This window comes from Myotis nattereri (genome assembly GCF_964212035.1).
Source record: "Myotis nattereri genome assembly, chromosome: 6".
NCBI lineage: Eukaryota > Metazoa > Chordata > Mammalia > Chiroptera > Vespertilionidae > Myotis > Myotis nattereri.
This window is the reverse complement of record NC_138081.1, coordinates 15,113,469-15,126,960: the sequence shown is the minus strand read 5'-3', so window position 1 is coordinate 15,126,960 and position 13,492 is coordinate 15,113,469.

The window sequence follows — 13,492 nt, the reverse complement described above, 5'->3', positions numbered from 1 at the left end:
GGGCTGTAGCTCCCTGACAGCAGGCGCCCCAAGAGTTCAGAGATCACTGCCCCAGATAGCTGACTACCAGTCTTAAAAAAATTAAAGCTAATATTTAAAATTGTTCTGAATGGAGTCAACAACCACTTTGAATAATACCTTTAATCAAGAGAGCACAGTGTAGCCTGGCAGGTGTGGCTCAGTGATTGAGCATCGAGCTACGATCCAGGAGGTCACTGTTCGATTCCTGGTCAGGGCACATGCCCGGGTTGTGGACTTGATCCCCAGTGTGGGGTTGTGCAGGAGGCAGTCAATCAATGATTTTTCTCTTATCATTGATGTTTCTATCTCTCTCACCCTCTCCCTTCCTCTTGAAATCAATATATATATATATATATATATATATATATATATATATATATATAGCTAATATGCAGTGTCCCCTTGGGAGTTCGACTGGGAGAACGGGAGTTCGATCACTTGCTATGATGTGTGCTGACCAAAAGGGGGCAGTGCAGAACATGGTGGGCGACCAGCCTCGGAGGTGGGGTGCTGAGGGAGCAAGGGAAGGAGGAGGCGGGGAGGTGGGGAGGCGGGGAACCTGATCGGCCCTGATCGCAGGCCAGGCCTAGGGACCCTGCCCATACACAAATTTTGTGCACCAGGCCTCTAGTAAAAACATATTTTAAAAAAGAGAGAGAGAGAGAGAGAGAACACAGTGTATCCACTTGACCTTTCCCACCAAACACAAAACACAAAGCAAAACAGTGTAAAAGTGACATTTCAAATCGGGGGAAAATGTTAGCCACATAGAGAAAAGAAGGTGGGTCCATAGCTCACATCTTACACCAAAGTAAATTCCGGGTGAATCTGAGAGTTAAATGGGGTGGGAGTGGGTGAAGAGAACCTTTAAGTACTAGACTAACACATGGGAGAAATTGGTTTTTATAACCTTGGAGTGGGGGAAGTCTAAGTATGTCACAAGGCAAAGAAGTCATAAAAGAAAGGACTTGGCGCCCTAACCGGTTTGGCTCAGTGGATAGGGCGTTGGCCTGCGGACTGAGGGGTCCCAGGTTTGATTCTGGTCAAGGGCATGTACCTTGGTTGTGGGCACATCCCCAGTGGGGAGTGTGCAGGAGGCAGCTGATCGATGTTTCTCTCTCATCGATGTTTCTAACTCTCTATCCCTCTCCTCTCCTCTCTGTAAAAAAATCAATAAAATATATTTTTTTTAAAAAAAGAAGGACTTGGAAAATTTGATGACATAAAATTTTAAAATTTTGCATGACATAAGAAAAATCATAAATAAAAGCAGATAAATACATAAATAAAGCCAGACTAAAACACCCAAAAGTGGAAGTATATCTCCAACTCATGTCACCCTACTTAGAGTGGCTATAAATAAGAAAAAAAAGAAAAAGAAAAAAAAATCAGCTACCCTGCAGAAAATCAAGGGGTATGAATAATTAATTCATTAAAATAAGACAGGTAGCCCTTAAATATATAAAAATAACCAACTTCACTTAGAATAAGGGAAGTATATAGTGGTCCCCCTCTTATCCATGGTTTCACTTTCCACGGTTTCAGTTATCCAAGGTCAACCTCAGTCCAAAAATATTAAATGGAAAGTCCCAGAAATAAGCGATTCGTAAGTTTGCAATTGCACACTGTTCTCTGTAGCGCCGCTCGGTCCCAGCAGGGATGTGAATCATCCCTTTGCCCAGCGTCCCCACGCATATGCTCCCTGCCTGTTAGTCACTCAGTAGCTGTCTGGGTTATCAGATCGGCTGTCAGAGTTGCAGTGCTGGTGTCCATGTCACCCTCTTCCACTTAATAATGGTCTCAAAGCACCAGAGTAGTGATGCTGGACATGCCAAAGAGCAGCCGTCACGTGGATCTATGTATAGGAAGAAACACAGTATCTACAGGGTTCAGTAACCATCCATGGTTTCAGGCACGGGAGGGGCGATTTGGGATGTTCCCCTGTGGATAAGGGGGGAGGGGAAACATATGTAAATTAACATTACAATGAGATGCCGTTTCCTGTCAGGTAGCAAAGATGAAATTAGATTGAGAACTATGCTGGACAGGGAGTAGGGAAACAGGAATGTGTATACCTTGGTAGTGAGAGGGTAAACCCATTACTACAGAGAAGCAAGTTAGCAATATCTTTCAAAATTGTAAGTGCACACATCATTTCACTCGGCAAAGCTATTTCTGGGTGTTAGTCCTGCAAATACCCTTGCACCTGTGGATGTGTGTAAGAGAATCCAGTGATCAACCTTGGTGTAAGCCTGTCATAACAAATGCTTTTGTTCTCTTTTATATATGCTTCTCTGTTCAGTGTCTTCTTCCAAAAACACAACCTAGTGAAAATGATTAATAAGTTAAAACTTTAGACTTAGCCAACTCGCTCAGTGGTTAGAGCATTGGCTTGCGGACTGAAGGTCCATTCCAGTCAAGGGCACGTACCTCGATCCCCACACTGGTTGGGGCATATGCAGGAGGCAACCAGTCTATGTGTCTCCAATTGATGTTTCTCTCTCCCTCTGTTACCTCCCCTTCCCTTCCATTCTAAAAAAGTCAATAGAAAAAATATCCTCGGGTGAGGATTAACAAGAACAAAATTTTAAAAAAATACCACCAAGAATCAATAGGCTATCTTATCAACATAGAAAAAAAATCTACTGACATTCGCTTTATTCGTATTAATTTAGTATAGCATTAGTACATGCCAAAATTTTCCACACATTTACAAATTTACCTTTAAAAGATATTAAGGTTATGCCAGAAGGGTACTAAACTTATAGGGGCGATCACTTCGTAAGTTATATAAATGACAACTCACTATATTGTATTATTGTATACCTGAAACTAATGTAATATTGTATGTCAACTATAATTGGGGAAAAACAAGGATGCTGAGTTACAGAGGGACCATCGAGAAGCTTTGTTGAAGCAGTCATGAACTGGAATGGCGGCCTTCTCCAGAGCCCTATGCTCTCTGCCTGAGTTACTGAAGGCATAATGAGCGGTAAGAACTTTTATTTTTATCTACAGAGTTGCCATTCCCAGTGCTGCTCATTCCTTTGAGTATATCCAGATTTCCATTTGGTTTCATTTTCCTTCTCATGAAGGATTTCCTTTAATATTTCTGTGCTGCAGATGTACTGGCGATGATTTTTTTTCTGCTTTTATATATCTAAAGTGTTTATTTTGCCTTCATTTTTCAAATCTTTATCCAAGGATATGTTTGCTTGTTTTTTAAATATATTTTATTGATTTTTTACAGAGAGGAGGGGAGAGGGATAGAGAGTTAGAAACATCGATGAGAGAGAAACATCAATCAGCTGCCTCCTGCACACACCCTACTGGGGATGTGCCCGAAACCAAGGTACATGCCCTTGACCGGAATCGAACCTGGGACCCTTCAGTCCGCAGGCCGACGCTCTATCCATTGAGCCAAACCGGTTAGGGCCAAGGATATGTTTTTATGGATTTTTTTTTAAGAGAAAGGAAGGGAGAGAGAGGGAGAGAAACATTGACCGGTTGCCTCCCATCTGCGCCCGCCTGGGATGGAACCTGCAACCTAGGTATGTGTCCTAACCATAATCGAACCCGCAACTTTTTGGTGTATGGGACACCACTCCAATCAACTGAAGCACCCAGTCATGCCTGCCTTCATTTTGTTGTTGTTGTTAATCCTCACTGAGGATATTTTTCCATTAATTTTCAGAGAGAATGGAAGGGAGGGGGAGAGACAGAAAGAGAAATAATCGATCATTTGGTTACCTTCTGTGCATACCCACCAGGGCCAGGAATCCAGCCTGCAACCAAGATTCATGCCCTTGATCGGAATCAAACCCAGGACCCTTCAGTTCATGGGCCAACACGCTCTATTCACTGAGCTAAACTAGCCAGGGCAGGGCTGCCTTCATTTTTTTAAAAAAAAATTTTTTTTTTTTTGCCTTCATTTTTGAAATGTACTTTCCTTGGGCATATAGTTCTAGATTGAATTTTTTTCTTTTCTTTCAGTTCATAAAACTATTGCCTCACTGTTTGCTTGCATTATTTACAGAGAGAAGTATGCCGTTATTCGTATACTTGTCCCTTTGTACATAATGGGTCTCTCCCCTCCTCGATGCTGTAAAGAGTTTTCTCTTTATCACTGGTTTTTAGCGATTTTATTGTGATATGCCTTGGCATAGTTTTCTTCATGCTTTTTGTGCTTGGGATTCATTAAGCTTCCAGGATCTGTAGGCTTATAGTTTCCCTCCAATTTAGAACAAATCCAGCCATTACTTCATATATTTTGTGTCCTCCTTTGGGGACCCCAATTACATGTATATAATGAGGTGCTTGAATTTGTTCCATGGCTCAGTGATGTTTCTTTGTTCCCCCACAGTCCTTTTATCTCTTAGGCTTTCATTTAGAAGTTTCCATCACTGTGTCTTCAAGTGCACTAATCTTTTCTTCTGCTGTGTCTAATTTGCTATTAATCCCATCCAACGTATTTTTATTTTCAAACATTGTAGTTTTCATCTCTAGAAGTTGGGTCTTCTTTTTTAAAAAAATCCTCACCCAAGGGTTCCCTTTCCATTGATTTCCAGAAAGAGTGAAAGGGAGGGAGGGGAGGGGAAAAGAGGGAAAGAGAGAGAGGACAACATGAGAGAGACACATTGATTGGTTGTTTCCCGCACAACTGGGGCTGGGGATTGAACCTGCATCCCAGGCACAAGCCCTTGACTGGGAGTCGAACCTGCAACCCTTTGGTGCACAGGCTGATGCTCTAATCACTGAGCATACTGGCCAGGGCAGAAGTTGAGTCTTTTAAATATCTCCCATATCTTTACTTAATATATTAAATCTTTCCTCTACCTTCTTAAACGTATGCAAAATATTAATAACATTTTAATGTTCTTCTCTACTAATTCTATCATTTGTATCATTTCTGGGTCTGTTTCTATTGACTGATTTTTCCCCTCTTCATTATGGGTAGTATTTTCCTGTTTCCTGGTAATTTTTGATTAGATGACAGACACTGTTAATATTACATTATTGAGTACTAGATATTTTTGTATCCCTAGAAATATTTTTGAACTCTTGAGGCTTGCTTTTAAACTTTGTCTATCTTTAGGCTAATTTTGCCCTATACTGAGGCAATACCCTTTTGAGTACTTCACATGAAATGAAGTGCTAGCCCTAACTGGTGTGGCTGCGGACTGAAAGGTCCCAGGTTCGATTCCGGTCAAGGGCATGTACCTTGGTTGTGGGCACATCCCCAGTGGAGGTGTGCAGGAGGCAGTTGATCGATGTTTCTCTCTCATCAACTCTCTATCCCTCTCCTTTCCTCTCTGTGAAAAATCAATAAAATATATTTTTAAAAAAAGAAATGAAGTGCTAATTTCATTAATTTTACTCTTCCCTGCCCCGTGTGAGCGCCAAGTTTTTGTTTTCTCTAATCCTCTGGTTCTTTCCCCGGACTTGGGTAGTTCCCCGCAGACATGCACTCATCAGCTATCAGATGAAGACTCGCGGGAGACACTGAAATCTCCAGGTTTTTCTCTCTGTACAGCTCTCTCTTATCTTCAGTCGATGAAAAGAATATCCATTATTTATTTAGCACCGACTGTGTGCCAGGTACTATGTTAAGGGCTAATACCAAATGAGCACAATGTGCTGGGAGTTTTAGCCTCTTTCACCTCTCAGCTACATCAGCTCAACTCAGGAGGATTCCTAGACTCCATCTGGATTCCCCTTCCCTGTGCTGTGGCTGGAAACGCTCTCCAGACAGTAAGCTGGGGCAATCATAGGGATTACCTCATTTGTTTCCCATTTCTCAGGAGGCACTGTCCAGTGCTGCCTAGTACCCAATGTCTAAACACCATTGTTTTATATATTTTATAAAATTCAGTGTCTCTTACTCCATCTAACAAAAAATATATTTTTTTATTGATTTCAGAAAGGAAGGGAGAGAGAGTTAGAAACATCAATGGTGAGAGAGAATCATTGATGGGCTGTCTACTGCACATCCTCCACTGGGGACCGAACCTGCAACCTGGGCATGTGCCCTGACTGGGAATCGAACCGGGACCTCCTGGTTCATAGGTCGATGCTCAACCACTGAGCCACGCCTGGCTGGACCATCTTACTCCATTTTTAAGGTTAAAAATAAATCACTCTAGGACAGTGATTCTCAACCTTGGCTGCACATTAGAATCACCTGGGAATCTTTTTAAAATCCTGATTTCTGGGCCTCATCCTCCGAAAATTCTGTTTCTTTGTTACTAATGTTGTGGCCCCACCCCATAATAAAGAAACAGAATTTGCGGAGGATGAGGCCCAGAAATCAGGATTTTAAAAAGATTCCCAGGTGATTCTAATGTGCAGCCAAGGTTGAAAACCACTGCTCTAGGAGGTAAGAAGAGTTTATATGAGTTTATTAGCATGGATTAAAGGATCAAGTATCCTGAAAGAGGAAGGAAAGGAGAAAGGAAAGACAGTTTTATCCTATGCCTCTTGTTTTCCACCCTGAAGAATAGCTTATGGAATGGGGAAAGCTGCTTCTTTTTTTAAAAAATTTTTTATCCTTACCTGAGGATATTTTTCCCATTGATTTTTTAGAAAGAGTAGAGAGGAGAGGGGAGGGGAGGGAGAGAGACACATTGATTGGCTGCCTCCTGCAATGCTACCCAGGGATTGAGCCTGCAACTGTGCAAAAGCTGCTTCTTTAATTTCTATCTATATATGAAAGCCTAAGTGATCATTATGGCCAATCGACTGAACGACTGTTTGACCGGTTGCTATGACACACACTGACCACCAGGGGGCAGATGCTCAATGCAGGAGCTGCCCCCTGGTGGTCAGTGCACTCCCACAGCGGGAGTGCCACTCAGCCAGAAGCCAGGCTCACCACCGGTGAGTGTAGTTGTGGCAGCAGTGGGAGCCTCTCCTGCCTCCCCGGCAGTGCTACCAAGCTGCGGCAGCAGCAGGCACAGCGGGGGCTAGGATGAGCGTAATAATAAATGTAATACCCTTAATATTTTTGTAGAATTGTAAAAGCAAGACTGAAAAGTGAATTACTGGTATAAGCAAATAATTTTCCAATGGGTTATTGTGATCAAAAAATTATGCTGTAAAATAGCCCCTTACCCAGGGCAAGTAACTATTATGTCAATTAGGATATAAAATCTCTCATTTACTCCTTTTACTATATCCTTTTTTTAAAATCCTTTTTACCATATTCTAATTGTTATGGGCTGGTAAATTTTGTAATTTTAAGACTGTGTGAAGGAACTGTGTTAAGGAACTCACTTTCTTTTGGAAGAGAGAAATGTAAGAATTCGTTACAATGCAATCGTGAGAAGTGCTAGTTTCTGGCAGGGGTTCCCAAGATTCTTCAGGTGAAGCAACTGGGCATTTTTGTGAAATAATGACATTTTAGTAGAAGAAACATGACTATATTTTCAGTTATACCCATTTGCAATAAAAGCTGTCAAACTCAACATGACGGGCTGTGCATTTTTTAGTTATTATTCAACCAAGAACTTCATCCATTTTTTCACCAACTAGAGCCTTCCAGCAGCAAGAAAGTGAAGGTGGAAAACACTAGGAAACATTATTAGGAGAAAAATTTAGGAATTAAAAAATCCCTCATAGTCAGAAAAGACGAGCATTAATGTCGGCAGTATCAGTTCAACTTATGAAATGCAGAATTTGAAGGCCTTTACGCTGCTTTATATGCTACTTAGAATGAGATGGAGTAGAAATAAACCTAACGCATTAAGCAATCCAGCTGGATAAACAATGGAAAAGTGACCAACCTCAGGGGTGGGGAGAAGTCTGGCAAGGCTTTCCAGAGGGTAGGGACGCCTGGGGGGAGAGCACTCAATTTGAAAGTCAAAGGGCTTGTTTTGGATACTGACATTGACTAACCTTGTGATTATTGACAAGCTCCAATCTCTCAGGGCTCATTCTCCTATTCCTAAATAAAGTCAGTTGCCACATCAGTGATTTTTAAAAATATATATATTTTATTAATTTTTTACAGAGAGGAAGGGAGAGAGATAGAGAGTTAGAAACATCGATGAGAAAGAAACATCGATCAGCTGCCTCCTGCACGCCCCCCACTGGGGATGTGACTGCAACCAAGGTACATGCCCTTGACCGGAATCGAACCTGGGACCCCTCAGTCCACAGGCCGATGCTCTATCCACTGAGCCAAACCAGTTTCGGCCACATCAGTGATTTTTAAAAAAATATTTTTTTATTGATTGAAGGGAGAGGGAGAGAGAAATAGAAACATCAATGATGAGAGAGAATCATTGACTGGGGATGGAGCTCGAAACCCAGGCATGTGCCCTGATCCCGGACCAACTGTGACTTCCTGGTTCGTGGGTCAATGCTCAGCCACTGAGCCGCATGGGCTGGGCCACATCAGTGATTATTTAAGCTTTGTTGCCTGGGGACCTAAGATTCTCCAAGGTGTACAAGAGATGTCTTGAAGGCCTAAAAGTTGTTGGTAGAGGCACTCAGACATTCCCACTACTCCCCTTTAACTGAGTGACTCAACTCATTCAACTAGGAGGAAAAAAGTTTGAAAACCATTTAATTTATCCAACTCCCAGAACTCAATGGTTTGCTGTGTGTTAGGAAGGAATGACTATCAATGGTGGTCAATCTGAAAATGGAAATACAAGGATCCACAGAAGTCAAGACATTCATGATTTTAGCAAGCTAGAGAATACAGTAGTCCCACTTACCCATGGTTTTGCTTCCCAAGGTTTCAGTTACCCATGGTCAACCTCAGCCCAAAAATATTAAATGGAAAATTCCAGAAATAAACAATTCATAAGTTTTAAACTGTGTGCAGTTCTGAGTATCATGATGAAGTCTAGTGTTGTCCTGCTCCCTCTGGCCCATGACATGAATCATCCCTTTGTCCAGAGTACCCACACTGTATTCACTACCTACCCATCTGTCACTTAGTAGCTTCCTGGTTATCAGACTGACTTGTGGTGTTACAGTGCTTATATTCAAGTAACCCTTACTTCCCTTAATAATGGCCCCAAAGCACAAGAGTAGTGATGCTGCAAATTCAGATATGCCAAAGAAAAGCCATAATGTGTATGTGTGTATAGGAAAAAAAAGTATATTTAGGGTTCAGAATGATCCATGGTTTTAGGCATCCACTCGGGGTCTTGGAACAGATCCCCCTTGGATAAGGGGGGGCTACTGTGGTGATAAATATTGCCTGATGAATATATCAAACTTCTTTAAGATAAATTCCAGGGGGTGGGGTGGGTGGGAAGAAATTAATGAAAGAGCTTATATGCATACTAGTGGCCTGGTACACGGATTTGTGCACATTGAAAAGAAATTAATTAGAAGAAATATTTTAATATTGCTATTCGCCCTTCATAATAGAAGTGTCAACCAAATTCATGATTGACAATGACTGATCAAAACACACGTGTGCGACTGGCGCCAGCGAGAGCTTTATATGTGTCGCACATGCATGAGTCAACGTTTATTTTTAAATTGTGAGTGCGCATCATATGTACCGGCTGGTTGGTTGGCTGGTCGGACAGTCGGACGCATGTACGGTGGTCACTTAGCCTTTTATATATAGAGATATGCATAACCCATGGACACAGACAATAGTGCAGTGAAGGCCTGGGTGGGGGTGTTGTGGGGTGGAGGGAGTCAATGGGGAATAAAGGGGGAACATCTGTAATACTTTCAACAATAAAAATAAATTTTAAAAAAGATAAATTCCAGAACAGTGTTAATGATCTTTAGTTTGTTGACTATAGAACCATTAACCATACTGTTTGAATGTTTCTCAAACTGGGATCTGAGGAAATAGACTTGGGTGGTTTGAGTTCTCAAGTTTGAAAAACATTAACAGATTCTAAAATCATCCTGAAAATTTTCAGGGCTCATTAAAATCTGCTAAACCTGATTGCTGAAGGCCTCTCAAAATCTCGAGACCCCATAAGAATCTATGGACAGACCTGTGTGTGCATGTGTCTGACTGAGGCAAAGACGGCCCTGGGGAAACACTTCCAGGCCACTCTGCTTCATCCTCCTCTAATCCAACTGCCAGTGTTGTGTGCCAGGCTAGGTGGAGGGGTGGGCCCCAGGTTTAAACCAGGAGGGCATCAAAACAGACGGTTGTTGAGTTCCAAAAGTCTTTGCTGAATCTAGATTCAGACCTGTGGTGGTTCAATGAGATACCAAACTCTGAAATTAGCAAAAGCCTGTGGGCGTTGGCAGATGCACTGAACTATGCCCATTCACTCACACCGCCAGCCAGTAGTGGCAAAGAGCTATGGGTATTAAATACAACTCCGTGATAGTGGACTAAAAGACTGACTTCAAATATAAATAGACCATCATCTGGAAATTAAGAGTATAAGACAATATTACAGTGCTACCCTCAAAGCAGGAATCTTATCACATTCATCTTCATATCCCCAGCAAATAGCACATAAACAGGTGTAAGAAATACTGAATAACTATCCAGAATTTAAATATAGGGCAGCTTCCCTGGCAGATTTGGCACAGTAATTACAGCATTGGCATGCAGACCAAAGGGTCTCAGGTTGAATTCCTGGTCAAAGGTTCCCCAGCCCTGGTAGGGGCGCATGTAGGAGGCAACCAATCGATGTATCTTTCTCATATTGATGCTTCTCTCTCTCTCCCCCACTCCTCCCTCCTTTCCACTCTCTTTAGAAATCAATGGAAAAAATACCCTTGGATGAAGATAATATATATATATATATATATAATCAACTGTACTGTATGCAAAGATTGTGCTCCTAAAGCCCTTGCATAATTAAAAATGCACATAATTCTAGATTAATCCTGACAAAGGTTATAATTTCCGAAACTCCATGACTATTGAAATTTAAAAAATATATAGAAAGATAGATAGATAGATATAGATATTTCAGAGAGGAAAGGAGAGGGAGAGAGAGATAGAAACATCAATGATGAGAGGGAATCATTGATCGGCTGCCTCCTGCATGCCCCACACTGGGGATCGAGCCTGCAACCTGGGCATGTGCCGTGACCTGGAATGGAACCGTTACGTTCTTGTTCACAGGTTGATGCTCAATCACTGAGCCACGCAGGCCAAGCATCACTATTGAAATTTTACAATTTCTGATGACTTACAAATATATTAAATTTTTTATGTCTAAAAATTTTGTTAAAAAAATTTTAGATGTAGTAATGAAATTGGGATTTATTTTTTAAAAGGACTCTATCTTTTATAGATCCATACTGAAATAGGTATAAATGAACTAACATAATATCTGGGATTTGCTTCAAAATAATATAGACTGGAGCTGATTATATATTTTTTAATAACTGAAGAATTTTACTTTTAAAAAATGTTTTTTATTGATTTTAGAGAGAGGAAGGGAGAGGAAGTGTTAGAAACATCAATGATAAGAGAGAATCATTGATTGGTTGCTTCCTGCACACCCTCTACCAGGGATCTAGCCTGAAACCAGGGCATGTGCCCTGACCTGTGACTTCCTAGTTCATGGGTCGATGCTCAACCACTGAGCCAGAATGGCGGGGCATGGAGTTGGTTATTAAAAACATGGAATCCTGTCTCCCCCACACCCTCCAGAGATTCTGATTCACCAAAAATCTGGGGCTCCTCTGGGGTTTTCTCTCTGACCCCTGAGGTTGGTCACCCTTTTGTCCCAGGCGATAGTACACACCCAGGCAACTTTCAGGAAACTGGGAACCTGTCCCAACTGCAGTGAGGTGCGACCTGCAAACATGGCCTCTGGTAAGCTCAGAAATACAATGAGGCTGTCAACTCTCCAAACTCAGGGGGAGGGTTCAGTTTCTCAGTCATCTAACTGGAGAAAAATGCTGGTTCATAGGTTGATGCTCAACTATTGAGCCACACCAGCCAGCTATCACATTTCTTTATCCACCATCCCCTGACAGACACTCAGTTGTTTCCCTATCTTGGCTATTGTGAATAAAGCTGCAGTGAACATAATGCTGGGGTGCAGATATCTCTATGAGATAATGATTTCATTTCCTTCTGGTAGACATCTGGAAGTGGGATTGCTGGATCATATGGTAGCTTTATTCTTAATTTTTTGAGGAATCTCCAGGCTATTTTCCTTAGTGGTTGTACCAATTTACATCCCCTCCAACAGTGCACTAGAGTTCCATTTTGTCCTCATCTTCACTTGCTATCTCAGGTATGAGGAAACATCTCATTGTGGTCGATGAATATTTTAAAAAACAAAACTATGATTCTAGGTCAGGGCACATGCCTGGCTTTGGGCTCGATCCCCAGGAGGGGGTGTGCAGGAGGCAGCCAAATGATGTTTCTCTCTCTGCCCCTCCACCTCCCTTCCTCTCTCTCTCTAAAATCAATAAAAAACATATTTAAAAAAATAAAAATAAGAAAAAAAACTATCGCCCTTTCCAATATGTTGGCCACAAGATGGCAAGACCTGGGACAGGGTCAGGCACACCGGGAAAGCGTGCTTGTTCCCTTTTAGTTGAAACCTACTTCAGTTTCCCAAGGAAGCATGCTCATTGTGGAGACTAGGTTATTCCTGCGGGAGAACACTTTCAAGTGGAAAATAAAGAATCCTATTTAAAACTCGAATGTACAATGGGCTACAGTTATTCCCCACTATTCCCCTACACTCTCTTCTGGCCAAACCACCACTCTCCCGGCCCCCAAACCAATGCACACTTTCCCAGCCTCTGTCCTTGTCCAGGTGACAATTTTCTTAACTAAAACGCTCTTCTTCCTCTTCTGAATCTACTGAAATTCCATCTATTACTCAAAACTTAGCTTGAATCCACCTCTGTGAATCCTTCCCTGACAACCTTGTGGTCTTTAGGGTTCTCTTACCCAGAATTCTAAAAGCAACAACATGTGTCTTTTCACAGTAGCCAGACACTGCTCTGTCACTGATATCATTACTTTATATCTTCTGTTCCCAACTAAAGCAGAGCTCAAATTTAAGTAAGAGCAGTATAGAGTACCATGAGTACTGATGAGAGAGCAATTAATTCTTCCATTGCAGCAACTGTATGATTTTTTTGGCATCAGCGAACTGAAAATACTGGCCCATTATAATAGGCTCCAGCCTCCTTTTGTACCTCTACCTACCCCACCCTCCTCATAAGGAACCCTTGGCTCTTGGCTATCTTGACCATTAGATGTCCCAAAACCTTATCAGACCACTTATTCAACCCTTTGGCTTTGCACTTACCCTTCTACTTAGGAGACAGAAGACTTTCTACCCACCTCCAAGTGTTCAACTGACAGGGCCTAACTTACCTTTTAAGGCTTTGAGTAAAGTGATATTGCCTTTCTTTCTTTTTTATTAAAAAATATTTTAAATATATTTTTTATTGATTTCAGAGAGGAAGGGAGAGGGAGAGAGAATCATTGATTGGCTGCCTCCTGCACACCCCCTACTAGGGATCAAGCCCAAAGCCCAGGCATGTGCCCTGA